Consider the following 19,690-nt stretch of genomic DNA (forward strand, 5'->3'; position numbering starts at 1 on the left):
CAAGGTCCCTTCCAGCTCTATTCTGATTGATTGGAAAATATTCCCCTCTGGATTTCTGCAAATTAAAGGTTTGGGAATAGGTCAGCGTTCCTCAGCCTTGACCGCTTTAAGAGGTGAGGACTTCAATTCCCAGAATTCCCCAGGCCACAAATTCTGGGAGTTGAAGTACACACGTCTTAAAGTGATGAAAGTTGTGAAACAATGAAATAGGTAATACTGCTTTTAATTCCTGCCCAATGAGCAAATCAAAACACCTCCCATTTCTATTACAGGAAGTTTGTTTATTGGACTTTTATAAGATTATGGGGAGCTGAGAAACCTGATCATGCAGTAGAAAAAAATGCCGATACAGGTAGTCCTCATTTAGTGACTGTCATTGGTTACAACAACACAATGATTAAGCAAAATGTATTTAATGCATACAGAGAGAGGGAGAGAGAGAAAGAGGGAGAGGCTACAAAGATCACTGGTTATTGCCACCTCCTTTAGATAAATTTCTCTGGTACCGACCGTTTCTTTTTCCTTGTTTTCCTCCCCTTCACGGCAGAAAGTTGCTTAAACAAGCTCAGTTTTTTCTGAGCAACTCTCTTCCCAGCACAGGGCATCCTTAAAAAATTCTAACTACCAGTCAACAGGCTCACTTCTTTCACCTTAGTTGATTAGAAGCCTTCCATCAGCTGGCAGCTGCTGCCTGAAACTGACTAGATCTTAATCAGAGTCGCTCTGAAGATTTTCGTTGTGCTAAACGCCTGCGTTGCTTGGGAAATGATTTTTTAATCAACTCCTCTCTAGTGAACCGTCACGATCTGAGGCCGTTGATAAACGAGGACTACCTTTATAGAAGAGGGTGGTTTTTAATTCGCTGAAATCGTTTCAGGCGTTTCAAACTTTAACTCCCAGGGCTATCAGGAATTCTGGGAGTTGAAGTCCAACACATCTGGAAGGCATCTGGTTAGAGGACGGAACGCTTTAGGGCTTCAGCACTGCTCAACGTAACATTTAGCTGAGGATGAATGTGATTCAATTTTCTACCACCTGTCCGATATTTCTTTTTCTCTTCATTTTCTCTTCCCCACCTCTGGCTCCCCCCACCTATAAATACCAATAGTGCAGCAAACGCCAGTGTATCCGCATCGACCATTGTCATCACAGTGGACTTTACTACCCTCACAGGGTGTAGGATCCAAGTTCTCGTCCGGGCAATTCGTACTCCATTCAGTGTTCTGACGGCAGCCCTGATCTCTTACACAACAAATGTGGGGCCCGAAGCAGACCCCTGCGTTGTTAGGGCCGCAAGACATACACTAAAAGAGAAATGAAAAGACGATGATTAACATCTGGAGGCGTCACCGAGGGGGAAAAAAAAACATTTAATCTCTCGCCTGGTATAGCTGACAAAGTGAGGAGAGCCCGTGGCTTAGAGGTTAATACATCTATCTAATATGTAAGTAGCGCAGATTCAGATATGGCTAGCTGAGAACAGCTAAATAGCTTGAAATGGATCTATACTAGTCTCCCTTCATTTCTTTGTCGGTAAAGGCTCCTGGGACCGAAAGGCGAAAGCAGAAACAGCATGGTCCGTCCCACATTTGGGTAGACCAGGTTGCCCTGATAGACCGGCCTCACCTACATTTATAGCAGAAAGTCAAGAGAAGTCTGGCAATAACTTTTCTGACTGACCAATTTTAGGAAAAGTTTTATGAAACTTTCTGCCTGGAAACAGCTGTAAGTTTAGCCTGCTGATTGGATCATGCTAGTTAACCTGGGGTGTTAGTTTACCATTGCTAATCCAGATGCTCCCCCCCCCCACAAACAGAGTTAACCTGGTCTCTAAAAGCTGACAAGGTTGAACCTGGTTAAGACTTGGATGAGAGGCCACAAGGAAATCCCAGGGCCATCACGTAGCTTGAGAAAAGTTTTTTTTTAAAAATCCTAGAAGGAAACAACATGGTTTCCACATTGTTGCCAGAAAAACAAGAGGTAATCCCCAGGAACCGAGTTCCATTCAAAAGAGATTTAAAGCTTGGATGGGAGACCACAGGGAAATCCCAGGGCTATAAACTAAATTGGATAATCCAAAAACCATCCCAGAATATAGAAATGGTAAACCATAATGGTATAATTAGGGGGAAAAACCCCAACTACCTTATGGGATTTGTCCAATTGGACTTTCTGAGGTTTTTTTTTCCTTCTTGGAAAACCCTTTGTCTGAAATGATCTAAAGTCTCCTGGGGGGCTGGACTAAAAGACTTTGGAGATCCCTTCCAGCCCTGCGAGATCCTGCGCCTTCTGCTTGTCCCTTCCAACTCTGTTATTCTCAGCCAAGCACCTTCTTCAGCTCCAAGAAAGCCAGTTGCAGAACTTAAGAAGAAGCTTCCTGGATGAGAAGCCAAATAGTTTTCAAAGAAAACAACAACAACAAGGAAATCTAAGTTCCCTTTTTTGGAAAAACACCTTTGGGATTAAATGATGCAACTTAGGTCTTCTGTGGGTAGGAAGGCGTGCATGGCTGGACAGCCATTTGTCTGGAATCGTACAGGGTCCCCTGTTTGAGCAGTGGGTTGGACTAGAAAACCTCTGAAGTCCCTTTCAAATTTATTATCTATTAGAGCTACCACCCTGCTGGAAATTAAATATTTGGTAACCTACAGACAAGAAAAGGACAATGAGAAGGAAGAGAAGGCTATGGAATTCTTCCTTAAGGGAGAAGGCTGGAAGGATAAACGCAAACGGCTGGGATGCTTTGGCTTTTACCTGTCGGATTTTAGGCAGGGACCTCTTTCCTCCTAGAGGGCAGTTTTGGATGTAGCAGGCTGAAGACAAGGTGAGAAGACCGAAGAGAAACACCGAAAGGATCCCAGCAGGCATCTTAGGAAGGTTGGCAAAAGGGCGCACCGGCTGTCTTGTCTTCTGGCTGGTTGTATCTGCTTCCTGGCTGCATCCCTTGCGTATTTATATTGTTTGCATCAACTGTTTGGAGTCCTGTGACGCTGTGCCCCCAATATTGTTACAGGTGGGGGGCTCTGCCTCTGCCCCCTCCCTCCACAGACCTCCCACCCGAAAGCCAGCCTCCGACCGACACCTGTAACTCAGCCATTCAGTGCCATGAGCAGAGCTAATGGGGGGGACATAGAAGGCAAAGGACCAGCCAGGGAAACCGAGCGGATCTAATGGGGGTCAAGGAAGACAGGGGGCTAGTAGCAAAGCTAATGGGGCACGGAAGAAGTGGGGCTAGCGAGGAGAAATTGTTGACCAAATCTGGGTCTCGGCTCGTGCCCCGACACGCACTATTGAGCAACCCAGGACAGGACGATCATTTCATGAGGATTTATTGGGAACGTTCCAGTTCAAAAGCATTCGGTCCTACAAAGAGGGAACCTGGAACTCAAAAGTTACAATCTTTTCTAGTTTAACTCATCGAAGGTAAGTACAAAGGAAAGTTTTACCTGGATAGGACAAAACATTCTGGCCCCCTTTACATAGACAGTCAGTTATATAAGCTAATCAGAATAACTGAATAGCAGAATAACAAAGTTGGAAGGGACCTTTGAGGTCTCCTAGTCCAACCCCCTGCTCAAGCAGGAGACCCTAGATCATTTCAGGCAGGTAGCTATCCAATCTCTTCTTAAAGACCTCCAGTGTTCAGGCGCCCGCAGCTTCTGGAGGCAAGTCTGATTAATTCTTCTAACTCTCAGGAAATTCCTCTTTAGTTCTAGGTTGCGTCTCTCCTTGATTTGTTTCCACCCATTGCTTCTTGTTCTACCCTCAGGTGCTTTGGAGAGTAGTTTGACTCCCTCTTCTTTGGGGCAGCCCCTCAAATATTGGAAGACTGCTCTCATATCACCCCTAGTCCTTCTTTTCATTAGACTGGTCATACCTAATTTCTGCAACTGTTCATAGACTGGCCATACCTAATTCCTGCAACCTAATTCCTGCAACTAGTATGTCTCCAGCCCTCTGATCATCTGTTTTTGTTCTTCTCTGCACTCTTTCCCAGAGTCGCAACATCTTTTTTACATTGTGGTGACTAAAATTGGATGCCGTATTCCAAGTGTGGTCATACCAAGTCCTTATGGAACAGTATTAACACTTCTTGTGATCTTGAGTCTATCCCGTTAATGCAGTTTAGGATTGTGTGGCAGCTTTTTTAGCAGCTGCAGCACAATGCTGGCCCGTGTTTGATTCGTTGATTCCTCTGCCTGCTTCCTTTTCTATCAATTAATCTCTTTCCCCTTCCTCCTCTTCTCTCAACCTTTCCTCAAACTCCTTTTCTCCACCTTCCCTCACACTCCTTTCTCAACCTTTCCTCACACTCCTTTTCTCCACCTTCTCTCTCATTCCTTTCTCAACTTTTCCTCAAACTCCTTTTCTCCACCTTCCCTCACACTCCTTTCTCAACTTTTCCTCACACTCCTTTTCTCCACCTTCCCTCACACTCCTTTCTCAACTTTTCCTCACCTCCTTTTCTCCACCTTCCCTCACTCCTTTCTCAACTTTTCCTCACACTCCTTTTCTCCACCTTCCCTCACACTCCTTTCTCAACTTTTCCTCACACTCCTTTTCTCCACCTTCCCTCACACTCCTTTCTCAACTTTTCCTCACACTCCTTTTCTCCACCTTCCCTCACACTCCTTTCTCAACTTTTCCTCAAACTCCTTTTCTCCACCTTCCCTCACACTCCTTTCTCAACTTTTCCTCACACTCCTTTCTCAACTTTTCCTCAAACTCCTTTTCTCCACCTTCCCTCACACTCCTTTCTCAACTTTTCCTCACACTCCTTTTCTCCACCTTCCCTCACACTCCTTTCTCAACTTTTCCTCAAACTCCTTTTCTCCACCTTCCCTCACACTCGTTTCTCAACTTTTCCTCATACTCCTTTTCTCCACCTTCCCTCACTCCTTTCTCAACTTTTCCTCACTCCTTTTCTCCACCTTCTCTCTCACTCCTTTCTCAACTTTTCCTCAAACTCCTTTTCTCCACCTTCCCTCACACTCCTTTCTCAACTTTTCCTCACACTCCTTTTCTCCACCTTCCCTCACACTCCTTTCTCAACTTTTCCTCACACTCCCTTTCTCCACCTTCCCCCACACTCCTTTCTCAACTTTTCCTCCACTCCTTTTCTCCACCTTCTCTCTCACTCCTTTTCTCCACCTTCTCTCTCCTCCTTTTCTCCACCTTCCCTCACTCCTTTCTCAACTTTTCCTCAAACTCCTTTTCTCCACCTTCCCTCACACTCGTTTCTCAACTTTTCCTCACCTCCTTTTCTCCACCTTCCTCACTCCTTTCTCAACTTTTCCTCACCTCCTTTTCTCCACCTTCCCTCACTCCTTTCTCAACTTTTCCTCACTCCTTTTCTCCACCTTCCCTCACCTCCTCTCTCAACTTTTCCTCACACTCCTTTTCTCCACCTTCCCTCACACTCCTTTCTCAACTTTTCCTCACACTCCTTTTCTCCACCTTTCCTCACACTCCTTTTCTCCACTTTCTCTCTCACTCCTTTTCTCCACCTTCCCTCACACTCATTTTCTCCACCTTCTCTCACACTCCTTTCTCAACTTTTCCTCACACTCCTTTTCTCCACTTTCTCTCTCAATCCTTTTCTCCACCTTCCCTCACTCATTTTCTCCACCTTCTCTCACACTTCTTTCTTATCTTTTCCTCACACTCCTTTTCTCTACCTTCCCTCACACTCCTTTTCTCCACCTTCTCTCTCACTCCTTTTCTCCACCTTCTCTCTCACTCCTTTTCTCCACCTTCTCTCTCACTCCTTTTCTCCACCTTCTCTCTCACTCCTTTTCTCCACCTTCCCTCACACTCCTTTCTCAACTTTTCCTCAAACTCCTTTTCTCCACCTTCCCTCACACTCCTTTCTCAACTTTTCCTCAAACTCCTTTTCTCCACCTTCCCTCACACTCCTTTCTCAACTTTTCCTCACACTCCTTTTCTCCACCTTCTCTCTCACTCCTTTTCTCCACCTTCTCTCTCACTCCTTTTCTCCACCTTCCCTCACACTCCTTTCTCAACTTTTCCTCAAACTCCTTTTCTCCACCTTCCCTCACACTCCTTTCTCAACTTTTCCTCATACTCCTTTTCTCCACCTTCCCTCACACTCCTTTCTCAACTTTTCCTCACTCCTTTTCTCCACCTTCTCTCTCACTCCTTTCTCAACTTTTCCTCAAACTCCTTTTCTCCACCTTCCCTCACACTCCTTTCTCAACTTTTCCTCACACTCCTTTTCTCCACCTTCTCTCTCACTCCTTTTCTCCACCTTCTCTCTCACTCCTTTTCTCCACCTTCCCTCACACTCCTTTCTCAACTTTTCCTCAAACTCCTTTTCTCCACCTTCTCTCTCACTCCTTTCTCAACTTTTCCTCAAACTCCTTTTCTCCACCTTCCCTCACACTCCTTTCTCAACTTTTCCTCACACTCCTTTTCTCCACCTTCCCTCACACTCCTTTCTCAACTTTTCCTCACACTCCTTTTCTCCACCTTCCCCCACACTCCTTTCTCAACTTTTCCTCACACTCCTTTTCTCCACCTTCCCTCACACTCCTTTCTCAACTTTTCCTCAAACTCCTTTTCTCCACCTTCCCTCACACTCCTTTCTCAACTTTTCCTCACACTCCTTTTCTCCACCTTCCCTCACACTCCTTTCTCAACTTTTCCTCAAACTCCTTTTCTCCACCTTCCCTCACACTCCTTTCTCAACTTTTCCTCATACTCCTTTTCTCCACCTTCCCTCACACTCCTTTCTCAACTTTTCCTCACTCCTTTTCTCCACCTTCTCTCTCACTCCTTTCTCAACTTTTCCTCAAACTCCTTTTCTCCACCTTCCCTCACACTCCTTTCTCAACTTTTCCTCACACTCCTTTTCTCCACCTTCCCTCACACTCCTTTCTCAACTTTTCCTCATACTCCTTTTCTCCACCTTCCCCCACACTCCTTTCTCAACTTTTCCTCACACTCCTTTTCTCCACTTTCTCTCTCAATCCTTTTCTCCACCTTCCCTCACACTCATTTTCTCCACCTTCTCTCACACTCCTTTCTTAACTTTTCCTCACACTCCTTTTCTCTACCTTCCCTCACACTCCTTTTCTCCACCTTCTCTCCTCCTTTCTCCACCTTCTCTCTCACTCCTTTCTCCACCTTCTCTCACTCCTTTTCTCCACCTTCCCTCACACTCCTTTCTCAACTTTTCCTCAAACTCCTTTTCTCCACCTTCCCTCACACTCCTTTCTCAACTTTTCCTCAAACTCCTTTTCTCCACCTTCCCTCCTCCTTTCTCAACTTTTCCTCCACTCCTTTTCTCCACCTTCTCTCTCCTCCTTTTCTCCACCTTCTCTCTCCTCCTTTTCTCACCTTCCCTCACACTCCTTTCTCAACTTTTCCTCAAACTCCTTTCTCCACCTTCCCTCACCTCCTTTCTCAACTTTTCCTCATACTCCTTTTCTCCACCTTCCCTCCACTCCTTTCTCAACTTTTCCTCCTCCTTTTCTCCACCTTCTCTCTCACTCCTTTCTCAACTTTTCCTCAAACTCCTTTTCTCCACCTTCCCTCACACTCCTTTCTCAACTTTTCCTCCTCCTTTTCTCCACCTTCCCCACACTCCTTTCTCAACTTTTCCTCACACTCCTTTTCTCACCTTCCCCACACTCCTTTCTCAACTTTTCCTCACTCCTTTTCTCCACCTTCCCTCACTCCTTTCTCAACTTTTCCTCAAACTCCTTTTCTCCACCTTCCCTCACACTCCTTTCTCAACTTTTCCTCACACTCCTTTTCTCCACCTTCCCTCACACTCCTTTCTCAACTTTTCCTCAAACTCCTTTTCTCCACCTTCCCTCACACTCCTTTCTCAACTTTTCCTCATACTCCTTTTCTCCACCTTCCCTCACACTCCTTTCTCAACTTTTCCTCACTCCTTTTCTCCACCTTCTCTCTCACTCCTTTCTCAACTTTTCCTCAAACTCCTTTTCTCCACCTTCCCTCACACTCCTTTCTCAACTTTTCCTCACACTCCTTTTCTCCACCTTCCCTCACACTCCTTTTCTCCACCTTCTCTCTCACTCCTTTTCTCCACCTTCCCTCACACTCCTTTCTCAACTTTTCCTCAAACTCCTTTTCTCCACCTTCCCTCACACTCCTTTCTCAACTTTTCCTCACACTCCTTTTCTCCACTTTCTCTCTCAATCCTTTTCTCCACCTTCCCTCACACTCATTTTCTCCACCTTCTCTCACACTCCTTTCTTAACTTTTCCTCACACTCCTTTTCTCTACCTTCCCTCACACTCCTTTTCTCCACCTTCTCTCCTCCTTTCTCCACCTTCTCTCTCACTCCTTTTCTCCACCTTCTCTCTCACTCCTTTCTCCACCTTCTCTCTCCTCCTTTTCTCCACCTTCCCTCACCTCCTTTCTCAACTTTTCCTCAAACTCCTTTTCTCCACCTTCCCTCACACTCCTTTCTCAACTTTTCCTCACTCCTTTTCTCACCTTCCCTCACACTCCTCTCAACTTTTCCTCACACTCCTTTCTCCACCTTCCCTCACCTCCTTTCTCAACTTTTCCTCACACTCCTTTTCTCCACCTTCCTCACACTCCTTTTCTCCACTTTCTCTCTCACTCCTTTTCTCCACCTTCCCTCACACTCCTTTTCTCCACTTTCTCTCACTCCTTTTCTCCACCTTCCCTCCTCCTTTCTCCACCTTCTCTCACACTCCTTTCTTAACTTTTCCTCCACTCCTTTTCTCTACCTTCCCTCACACTCCTTTTCTCACCTTCCCTCACACTCATTTTCTCCACCTTCTCTCTCACTCCTTTTCTCCACCTTCTCTCCTCCTTTTCTCCACCTTCTCTCTCCTCCTTTTCTCCACCTTCTCTCTCCTCCTTTTCTCACCTTCCCTCCACTCCTTTTCTCTACCTTCCCTCACCTCCTTTCTCAACTTTTCCTCAAACTCCTTTTCTCCACCTTCCCTCACACTCCTTTCTCAACTTTTCCTCAAACTCCTTTCTCACCTTCCCTCACACTCCTTTCTCAACTTTTCCTCCTCCTTTTCTCCACCTTCCCTCACACTCCTTTCTCAACTTTTCCTCACTCCTTTTCTCCACCTTCTCTCACTCCTTTCTCAACTTTTCCTCAAACTCCTTTTCTCCACCTTCCCTCACCTCCTTTCTCAACTTTTCCTCACACTCCTTTTCTCCACCTTCCCTCACACTCCTTTTCTCCACCTTCTCTCTCACTCCTTTTCTCCACCTTCCCTCACACTCCTTTCTCAACTTTTCCTCAAACTCCTTTTCTCCACCTTCCCTCACACTCCTTTCTCAACTTTTCCTCACTCCTTTTCCTCCACACTCCTTTCTCAACTTTTCCTCCTCCTTTCTCACCTTCTCTCACACTCCTTTCTTAACTTTTCCTCACTCCTTTTCTCTACCTTCCCTCACACTCCTTTTCTCCACCTTCTCTCTCACTCCTTTTCTCCACCTTCTCTCTCACTCCTTTTCTCCACCTTCTCTCTCTCCTCCTTTTCTCCACCTTCTCTCTCCTCCTTTTCTCCACCTTCCCTCCTCCTTTCTCAACTTTTCCTCAAACTCCTTTTCTCCACCTTCCCTCCACTCCTTTCTCAACTTTTCCTCAAACTCCTTTTCTCCACCTTCCTCACACTCCTCTCTCAACTTTTCCTCACACTCCTTTTCTCCACCTTCCCTCACTCCTTTCTCAACTTTTCCTCACCTCCTTTTCTCCACCTTCCCTCACACTCCTTTTCTCCACTTTCTCTCACTCCTTTTCTCCACCTTCCCTCACACTCATTTTCTCCACCTTCTCTCACACTCCTTTTCTCCTTTTCCTCACACTCCTTTTCTCTCCTCCTCCTTTTCTCTCACTCCTTTTCTCCACCTTCCTCACACTCCTCTCTCAACTTTTCCTCCACTCCTTTCTCACCTTCTCTCACACTCCTTTCTTAACTTTTCCTCCTCCTTTTCTCACCTTCTCTCTCCTTTTCTCCACCTTCTCTCTCACTCCTTTTCTCCACCTTCTCTCTCCTCCTTTTCTCACCTTCCCTCCTCACTCCTTTCTCAACTTTTCCTCAAACTCCTTTTCTCCACCTTCCCTCCACTCCTTTTCTCTCTCAATCCTTTTCTCAACTTTTCCTCCTCCTTTTCTCCACCTTCCCTCACCTCCTTTCTCAACTTTTCCTCCACTCCTTTTCTCCACCTTCTCTCCTCCTCCTTTTCTCCACCTTCTCTCTCACCTCCTTTTCCTCCTCCTTTCTCACCTTCCCTCCACTCCTTTCTCAACTTTTCCTCAAACTCCTTTTCTCCACCTTCCCTCACTCCTTTCTCAACTTTTCCTCATACTCCTTTTCTCCACCTTCCCTCCACTCCTTTCTCAACTTTTCCTCAAACTCCTTTTCTCCACCTTCCTCTCCTCCTTTTCTCAACTTTTCCTCCTCCTCCTTTCTCACCTTCTCTCCTCCTCCTTTTCTCTCCTCCTTTCTCAACTTTTCCTCACTCCTTTTCTCCACCTCCTTTCTCAACTTTTCCTCAACTCCTTTTCTCAACTTTTCCTCAAACTCCTTTTCTCCACCTTCCCTCACTCCTTTCTCAACTTTTCCTCCTCCTTTTCTCCACCTTCCCTCACACTCCTTTCTCAACTTTTCCTCAAACTCCTTTTCTCCACCTTCCCTCACACTCCTTTCTCAACTTTTCCTCTCACTCCTTTTCTCCACCTTCCCTCACTCCTTTCTCAACTTTTCCTCCTCCTTTTCTCCACCTTCTCTCCTCCTTTCTCAACTTTTCCTCAAACTCCTTTTCTCCACCTTCCCTCACACTCCTTTCTCAACTTTTCCTCACACTCCTTTTCTCCACCTTCTCTCCTCCTTTTCTCCACCTTCTCTCTCACCTCCTTTTCTCCACCTTCCCTCCACTCCTTTCTCAACTTTTCCTCAAACTCCTTTTCTCCACCTTCTCTCTCACTCCTTTCTCAACTTTTCCTCAAACTCCTTTTCTCCACCTTCCCTCCACCTCCTTTCTCAACTTTTCCTCACACTCCTTTTCTCCACCTTCCCTCCTCCTTTCTCAACTTTTCCTCACTCCTTTTCTCCACCTTCCCCACACTCCTTTCTCAACTTTTCCTCACACTCCTTTTCTCCACCTTCCCTCACTCCTTTCTCAACTTTTCCTCAAACTCCTTTTCTCCACCTTCCCTCACACTCCTTTCTCAACTTTTCCTCACTCCTTTTCTCCACCTTCCCTCACCTCCTTTCTCAACTTTTCCTCAAACTCCTTTTCTCCACCTTCCTCCTCCTTTTCTCAACTTTTCCTCCTCCTTTCTCCACCTTCCCTCACACTCCTTTCTCAACTTTTCCTCACTCCTTTTCTCCACCTTCTCTCTCACTCCTTTCTCAACTTTTCCTCAAACTCCTTTTCTCCACCTTCCCTCACCTCCTTTCTCAACTTTTCCTCACACTCCTTTCTCCACCTTCCCTCACACTCCTTTCTCAACTTTTCCTCCTCCTTTTCTCCACCTTCTCTCCTCCTTTTCTCAACTTTTCCTCCACCTCCTTTTCTCCACCTTCCTCACACTCCTTTCTCCACCTTCTCTCACACTCCTTTCTAACTTTTCCTCACACTCCTTTTCTCTACCTTCCCTCACACTCCTTTTCTCCACTTCTCTCTCACTCCTTTTCTCTCCTCCTTTCTCACCTTCCTCACTCCTTTTCTCCACCTTCTCTCACTCCTTTTCTCCACCTTCCCTCCTCCTTTCTCAACTTTTCCTCAAACTCCTTTTCTCCACCTTCCTCTCACTCCTTTCTCAACTTTTCCTCAAACTCCTTTTCTCCACCTTCCCTCCACCTCCTTTCTCAACTTTTCCTCACCTCCTTTCTCACCTTCTCTCTCCTCCTTTTCTCCACCTTCCCTCACACTCCTTTCTCAACTTTTCCTCAAACTCCTTTTCTCCACCTTCTCTCTCCTCCTCCTTTCTCAACTTTTCCTCATACTCCTTTTCTCCACCTTCTCTCACACTCCTTTCTCAACTTTTCCTCCTCCTTTTCTCCACCTTCTCTCTCCTCCTTTCTCACTTTTCCTCAAACTCCTTTTCTCCACCTTCCTCTCCTTTTCTCCACCTTCCCCACACTCCTTTTCTCCACCTTCCTCACTCCTTTTCTCCACCTTCCCCACACTCCTTTCTCAACTTTTCCTCACTCCTTTTCTCCACCTTCCCTCCACACTCCTTTCTCAACTTTTCCTCAAACTCCTTTTCCACCTTCCCTCACACTCCTTTCTCAACTTTTCCTCACACCTCCTTTTCTCCACCTTCCCTCACACTCCTTTCTCAACTTTTCCTCAAACTCCTTTTCTCACCTTCCCTCACACTCCTTTCTCAACTTTTCCTCATACTCCTTTTCTCCACCTTCCCTCACACTCCTTTCTCAACTTTTCCTCCACTCCTTTTCTCCACCTTCTCTCACTCCTTTCTCAACTTTTCCTCAAACTCCTTTTCTCACCTTCTCTCACACTCCTTTTCTCCACCTTCCTCACACTCCTTTTCTCCACCTTCCCTCCTCCTTTTCTCCACCTTCTCTCTCACTCCTTTTCTCCACCTTCCCTCACCTCCTTTCTCAACTTTTCCTCAAACTCCTTTTCTCCACCTTCCCTCCACTCCTTTCTCAACTTTTCCTCCTCCTTTTCTCCACCTTCCCTCACACTCCTTTCTCAACTTTTCCTCCTCCTTTTCTCCACCTTCTCTCTCACCTCCTTTCTCAACTTTTCCTCAAACTCCTTTTCTCCACCTTCCCTCACCTCCTTTCTCAACTTTTCCTCCACTCCTTTTCTCCACCTTCCCCCACACTCCTTTCTCAACTTTTCCTCACACTCCTTTTCTCCACCTTCCCTCACACTCCTTTCTCAACTTTTCCTCACACTCCTTTTCTCCACCTTCCCTCACACTCCTTTCTCAACTTTTCCTCACACTCCTTTTCTCCACCTTCCCTCACACTCCTCTCTCAACTTTTCCTCAAACTCCTTTTCTCCACCTTCCCTCACTCCTTTCTCAACTTTTCCTCACACTCCTTTCTCCACCTTCCCTCACTCCTTTCTCAACTTTTCCTCTCACTCCTTTTCTCCACCTTCTCTCTCACTCCTTTCTCAACTTTTCCTCACTCCTTTCTCCACCTTCCCTCACACTCCTTTCTCAACTTTTCCTCACACTCCTTTCTCCACCTTCCCTCACACTCCTTTCTCAACTTTTCCTCACCTCCTTTTCCACCTTCCCCACACTCCTTTCTCAACTTTTCCTCCACACTCCTTTTCTCCACCTTCCTCTCCTCCTTTCTCCACCTTCTCTCTCACTCCTTTTCTCCACCTTCCCTCACACTCCTTTCTCAACTTTTCCTCAAACTCCTTTTCTCCACCTTCCCTCACACTCCTTTCTCAACTTTTCCTCACACTCCTTTTCTCCACCTTCCCTCACACTCCTTTCTCAACTTCATGTCAAATTTGTGAGAAGAGAGACGAGAGATGAAATTCTTAGAAAACATAGGAGTGGGGCACTGATTTACAGGGGTAGGGAGATAGCCATTCTGAGGCAGATTCCCAGACAGGTACGTGAAAAAAGAAAGAAATATTATTTTTTGTCAAGCAAATTGTACCAGAAGGGAGTGGGCTTCAGATGGCTGATGCCAGAGGGATTGATGATTTTCCGGGAGGGCATTACGAAAAAAATCAGTACAATTGCGGAGGCTACGCCCTATGTGGAGGAACACAAAGCCTTCCTGGAATCAGATGACCCAGGAATTGAAGAAGGGGAGGTTATAGATCATGGGGCTGAAGCGGCTGCCGCTGTTGCGGCCCTGGAGTTGGGTCAGGCTGAACCCAGAGTTCTGAGATCCAAAACTAGGAAGTGATAAAGATATTTGGGATTGTGTTGGTTTTCCTTATTCTCTTTTGTACGATATTCTGTTTATTCTTGACTCTTCTTTATTACGTATTTAAAATTTGCAAACTTAGCTACTTCGTGTCACCTGCTTGCCTTATGGCTGTTGTATGTGTTAAAAAATTTGAGTAAAATTCTTATTTTAGATAAGAAAAATGAAAATTTACCATACCTGATATGTATTTGTCTCAACTTTTCCTCACACTCCTTTTCTCCACCTTCTCTCTCACTCCTTTCTCAACTTTTCCTCACACTCCTTTTCTCCACCTTCCCTCACACTCCTCTCTCAACTTTTCCTCACACTCCTTTTCTCCACCTTCCCTCACACTCCTTTCTCAACTTTTCCTCACACTCCTTTTCTCCACTTTCTCTCTCACTCCTTTTCTCCACCTTTCCTCACACTCCTTTTCTCAACCTTCTCTCACACTCCTTTCTTAACTTTTCCTCACACTCCTTTTCTCCACCTTCTCTCTCACTCCTTTCTCAACTTTTCCTCACACTCCTTTTCTCCACCTTCCCTCACACTCCTCTCTCAACTTTTCCTCACACTCCTTTTCTCCACCTTCCCTCACACTCCTTTCTCAACTTTTCCTCACACTCCTTTTCTCCACCTTCCTCACACCTTTTCTCCACTTTCTCTCTCACTCCTTTTCTCCACCTTCCCTCACACTCATTTTCTCCACCTTCTCTCACACTCCTTTCTCAACTTTTCCTCACACTCCTTTTCTCCACTTTCTCTCTCAATCCTTTTCTCCACCTTCCCTCACACTCATTTTCTCCACCTTCTCTCACACTCCTTTCTTAACTTTTCCTCACACTCCTTTTCTCTACCTTCCCTCACACTCCTTTTCTCCACCTTCTCTCTCACTCCTTTTCTCCACCTTCTCTCACTCCTTTTCTCACCTTCTCTCTCACTCCTTTCTCCACCTTCTCTCACTCCTTTTCTCACCTTCCCTCACACTCCTCTCTCAACTTTTCCTCACACTCCTTTTCTCCACCTTCCCTCACACTCCTTTCTCAACTTTTCCTCACACTCCTTTTCTCACTTTTCTCTCTCACTCCTTTTCTCCACCTTCCTCACACTCCTTTTCTCAACCTTCTCTCACACTCCTTTCTTAACTTTTCCTCACACTCCTTTTCTCCACCTTCTCTCTCACTCCTTTTCTCCACCTTCTCTCTCACTCCTTTTCTCCAACTTTCCTCACACTCCTTTTCTCCACCTTCCCTCACACTCCTCTCTCAACTTTTCCTCACACTCCTTTTCTCCACCTTCCCTCACACTCCTTTCTCAACTTTTCCTCACACTCCTTTTCTCCACCTTTCCTCACACTCCTTTTCTCCACTTTCTCTCTCACTCCTTTTCTCCACCTTCCCTCACACTCATTTTCTCCACCTTCTCTCACACTCCTTTCTCAACTTTTCCTCACACTCCTTTTCTCCACTTTCTCTCTCAATCCTTTTCTCCACCTTCCCTCACACTCATTTTCTCCACCTTCTCTCACACTCCTTTCTTAACTTTTCCTCACACTCCTTTTCTCTACCTTCCCTCACACTCCTTTTCTCCACCTTCTCTCTCACTCCTTTTCTCCACCTTCTCTCTCACTCCTTTTCTCCACCTTCTCTCTCACTCCTTTTCTCCACCTTCTCTCTCACTCCTTTTCTCCACCTTCCCTCACACTCCTTTCTCAACTTTTCCTCAAACTCCTTTTCTCCACCTTCCCTCACACTCCTTTCTCAACTTTTCCTCACCTCCTTTTCTCCACTTTCTCTCACTCCTTTTCTCCACCTTTCCTCACACTCCTTTTCTCACCTTCTCTCTCACTCCTTTTCTCCACCTTCTCTCTCACTCCTTTTCTCCACCTTCCCTCACACTCCTTTCTCAACTTTTCCTCAAACTCCTTTTCTCCACCTTCCCTCACACTCCTTTCTCAACTTTTCCTCACACTCCTTTTCTCCACCTTCCCTCACACTCCTTTCTCAACTTTTCCTCACACTCCTTTTCTCCACTTTTTCTCTCACTCCTTTTCTCCACCTTTCCTCACACTCCTTTTCTCCACTTTCTCTCTCACTCCTTTTCTCCACCTTCCCTCACACTCATTTTCTCCACCTTCTCTCACACTCCTTTCTTAACTTTTCCTCACACTCCTTTTCTCTACCTTCCCTCACACTCCTTTTCTCCACCTTCTCTCTCACTCCTTTTCTCCACCTTCTCTCTCACTCCTTTTCTCCACCTTCTCTCTCACTCCTTTTCTCCACCTTCCCTCACACTCCTTTTCTCCACCTTTCCTCACACTCCTTTTCTCCACTTTCTCTCTCACTCCTTTTCTCCACCTTCCCTCACACTCATTTTCTCCACCTTCTCTCACACTCCTTTCTTAACTTTTCCTCACACTCCTTTTCTCTACCTTCCCTCACACTCCTTTTCTCCACCTTCCCTCACACTCCTTTTCTCCACCTTCTCTCTCACTCCTTTTCTCCACCTTCTCTCTCACTCCTTTTCTCCACCTTCTCTCTCACTCCTTTTCTCCACCTTCTCTCTCACTCCTTTTCTCCACCTTCTCTCTCACTCCTTTTCTCCACCTTCCCTCACACTCCTTTCTCAACTTTTCCTCAAACTCCTTTTCTCCACCTTCCCTCACACTCCTTTCTCAACTTTTCCTCACACTCCCTTTCTCCACCTTCCCTCACACTCCTTTTCTCAACTTTTCCTCACACTCCTTTTCCACCTTCTCTCTCACTCCTTTTCTCAACTTTTCCTCACACTCCTTTTCTCCACCTTCCCTCACTCCTCTCTCAACTTTTCCTCACACCTTTTCTCCACCTTCCCTCACACTCCTTTTCTCAACTTTTCCTCACACTCCTTTTCTCCACTTTCTCTCTCACTCCTTTTCTCCACCTTTCCTCACACTCCTTTTCTCAACCTTCTCTCACACTCCTTTCTTAACTTTTCCTCACACTCCTTTTCTCCACCTTCTCTCTCACTCCTTTTCTCCACCTTCTCTCTCACTCCTTTTCTCCAACTTTCCTCACACTCCTTTTCTCCACCTTCTCTCTCACTCCTTTTCTCCACCTTTCCTCACACTCCTTTTCTCCACTTTCTCTCTCACTCCTTTTCTCTACCTTCCCTCACACTCATTTTCTCAACCTTCTCTCACACTCCTTTTCTCCACCTTCTCTCTCACTCCTTTTTTTTTTAAATTCTTAGAAATTAATTTTAAATGGGGTTTTTTAGCTTATTATATATTTTACTTCTCAGGCCAATTTTAAAATAAGTTTTTTAACTGCATTTTAAATTTGTATATAGTACCGTCTGTTTTATTCTTGCCTGTACACCGCCCTGAGTCCTTCGGGAGAAGGGCGGTATAGAAATCAAATAAATAAATAAATAAATAAAATACCTTCCCTCACACTCATTTTCTCAACCTTCTCTCACACTCCTTTCTTAACTTTTCCTCACACTCCTTTTCTCCACCTTCTCTCTCACTCCTTTTCTCCACCTTCTCTCTCACTCCTTTTCTCTACCTTCCCTCACACTCCTTTTCTCCACCTTTCCTCACACTCCTTTTCTCCACTTTCTCTCTCACTCCTTTTCTCTACCTTCCCTCACACTCCTTTTCTCAACCTTCTCTCACACTCCTTTCTTAACTTTTCCCCACACTCCTTTTCTCTACCTTCCCTCACATTCCTTTTCTCCACATTCCCTCACACTCTCTTTCCATGGCATCCCCATGGTCGCATGATCGAAATTCAGAGGCTTGGCAACTGGTTCAGAATATTCAGAATATTCTGAATATTCCCTCAAAACGACACTATAGAGCACTGCACACCAGAACAACTAGACACAAGAACAGTTTTTTCCCCGAAGGCCATCACTCTGCTAAACAAATAATTCCCTCAACACTGTCAAACTATTTACTAAATCTGCACTACTATTAATCTTCTCATCGTTCCCATCACCAATCTCCTTCCACTTATGACTGTATGACTGTAACTTGTTGCTGGCAATCCTTATGATTTCTATTGATATATTGACCATCATTTGTGTTGTAAATGTTGTCCTTTGATGAACGTATCTTTTCTTTTATGTACACTGAGAGCATCTGCACCAAGACAAATGCCTTGTGTGTCCAATCACACTTGGCCAATAAAAAATTCTATTCTATTCTATTCTATTTATGACCGTTGCAGTTTCCCGGGAATCCTGCGATCTCCTTTTGCGACCTTCTGGCAAGCGAAGTCAATGAGGAGTCAGATTCACCTAACAACCATGATATTTAATTTAACAAATGCATTTAACACGTGTCTCACTTATTAACAAAAATTTTGGGCACAGTTGTGATCATCAGTCGAGGACTTCCTGTAACAGGTTTTTATTTATTTTTATCTGGGTTTTTTTTTTTTAATCAAAAGGCGATGTGAGTGTGCCAAACCATAGATGGAGCAAAGATAAAATGGGACAAAAATCATAAAATGATTTTTAAGACTCACTTAATAAATGTCTCATTTAGCAACAGGAGCTTTGGGCTCAATTGTGGTGGAAGATCAAAGACTCTAGTCCTCAACATACGGCCACAATTGAACCCAGAATTTATGTTGTTAAGTGACACATTTGTTAAATGAGTTTTTGCCCTATTTTACGACTTTTCTTGCCACCGTTGTTAAGTTGTTAAGTCATACATGTGAACCGTTTCTCAAGCATTTCATTGTTTCTCAAGTAAATCACGTTGACCATGGGGATGGTCATCAGGATGAAAAATGGTCATAAGTCACTTTTTTCAGTGCCGTGACTTCAAACGGTCACTAAATGAACTGCTCTATGTCGAGGATTACCTGTAACAGTGGTGAAATTCAAGTTTTTTTATTACTGGTTCTGTGGGCATGGCTTGGAGGGCGTGGCAGGGAAAGGATACTGCAAAACCCCCATTCCCTCCCCGCTCTTGAGGGAAGGATATTGCAAAATCCCCATTCCCACCCGCTTCTGGGACTGGCCAGAGGTGGTATTTGCTGGTTCTCCAAATTACTCAAAATTTCCGCTACCGGGTCTCCGAACTGCTCAAAATTTCTGCTACCGGTTCTTCAGTACCTGCTGGATTTCACCCCTGACCTGTATTCTGTCTTTCCACTTTTTTAAATATTTAGTATTTAAAGAATATTAAAATCATCCTGCTAACTGTCCTTCTTGCAATCCAGGGCTGAGCTGAAAATATTTCTTGACTTTGCAGTTATCAGCCTGGCTCTTACATAAATGCCCAATATTAAAACCAGAGACAGTGAGTACCAAAGGTGACACAATTAGCTGATCTGAAACAGAAGTGGACGGATTATTAATCCAACCCTGCAAATATTATTAAGTGTTTCCAGATCTTGTCCAGGGCTGAGAAATTTGCAAATGGGTTAATTGGCTCTGATGAAGGGCGAACAAGGAAAGAAACAAAACAGATTCAATCCCATATGTATGATGACCCTGGTTAATAGTTGGTATTACTCATTGACATTCATTCCTGGCCCTCAACGCTGGCTTGGACGAAAGGATTTAAAAATGGGATTTACCATCGGGTTAGAAGGGACCTTGGAGGTCTTCTAGTCCAACCCTCTGCTCAAGCAGGAGACCCTATGCCAGGAATGGTTAACCTTTTTGGTGCCTAGTGCCCAAAGTGCGCTGTTGTGACTCCAGCCCCTGAACCTGGCCCCATGCCCGAAAGTGACTCCGAGAGTGACGGGGAAGGGCCGGTAAGGCTTACCTCGGGAGCATCGATTCCTTTG

The sequence above is a fragment of the Ahaetulla prasina genome, chromosome 8 (genome assembly GCF_028640845.1).
Source record: "Ahaetulla prasina isolate Xishuangbanna chromosome 8, ASM2864084v1, whole genome shotgun sequence".
In the NCBI taxonomy this organism is placed as follows: domain Eukaryota; kingdom Metazoa; phylum Chordata; class Lepidosauria; order Squamata; family Colubridae; genus Ahaetulla; species Ahaetulla prasina.